This window comes from Trichechus manatus, unplaced genomic scaffold (assembly GCF_000243295.1).
Source record: "Trichechus manatus latirostris isolate Lorelei unplaced genomic scaffold, TriManLat1.0 scaffold00016, whole genome shotgun sequence".
In the NCBI taxonomy this organism is placed as follows: Eukaryota; Metazoa; Chordata; class Mammalia; order Sirenia; family Trichechidae; genus Trichechus; species Trichechus manatus.
The window spans coordinates 28,018,805-28,020,089 of record NW_004443952.1 but is presented as its reverse complement, the minus strand read 5'-3'; positions in this window follow the sequence as shown (position 1 = coordinate 28,020,089).

Genomic DNA, 1,285 nt, shown 5'->3' with positions numbered 1-1,285 from the left:
GACATGTGAAGAGGAAAAAGGGAGGCCTCAGCTCTTGGCTGTGTGTCTAGTGCGTACACGGCATGATATGTACACGGCAGTCTGTTTGTACACGTCAGCACGTGCCCACAGGCATTATAACCAACATATATTACACCTATAATGCTTATTATGAACCAGGCACTGTTCTGAAGGCTTTACAAGCATTAACCCACTCAGTCTTCATCACAACCCTGTGAAATGGGTACTGCTTATATCCCCATTACACAGATGAAAAGACTGAGGCATAGAGAGGTTATGTCATTTGCCCAAGGTCACAGTACTAGTAAGAAGCAGGGGCAGGATTTGAGCCTAGCATTGTGGCCTCACATGCAGGCATGTCAGCTGTGTCACATGTTGGTATGTATGCATCTGTGTGGCTGTGTCTTTGGGGAGGGAAGGGTGAACTTACCTTCCACTCGGGTACTCCACCTAGCGCAGACCCTAGAGCTTGCAAAACCCTATAAAGCAGCACTTTGCCCCAAGGACCAGAGTCCTCAGATATGACTGGCAGATCTGAGTCCCCAGGACACTTCTATTTAGACCTGAAGAACTGAAATCCTGCAGCAGTCGTGTGGATGGGTGGGGGCAGCCTAGTCTGGGGTGACTATAAGGGGCTGCCCCTCCTGCTCCTGTTTCCTAACTGCTCCCCCCATTCGCAGCTTCACCCTGACAGGCTCTACAGCTCCGTCAGCCTGGACATCAGGGGTAACCTGTCATGCATAGTAGTTTCCTCTGGCTCACTGTGGCTGCTTGTGCCAGATCCCAGGGGTGCCAAGGAGGAAGGGCTAGGGCACTTACTATCTTGAGTAACCCTTTGGGTCCCCTTTGGAGCATCTGGTTAACATTTCCTAGGGCTGACAAGAAATCTTATTTTGGATAATGCCACGGAAGTCACCCAGTGAGCAACTCTGGAAAATGGAACTATCCTGGAGTTTGCTGAAAATAGCAGAACGTTGCCAGAGAACCACTAGGAAAAATTCGACTTTGCAGTGGCACTAGCTAGTATATAGTGAGTACCTGTGAGTTGTCAGGCACTGTTTTAGATACATTATCTCTTTTAAGCTTCAGAAAGACTCTGTGAGGTAAATGCTATTAATCCCATTTTACAGGCAAGAAAATGGAGCTCAGGTGAGGAAATGGCTGACTCCAAGGAGGTGTGTGTACTCATCTGGACATCTGGAGCACAGCCAGGTGAGACATCACCTCATCTCCCCGGCCCCTAGTCCCAGACAGACACAGACACAGACACACAGACACAGACACA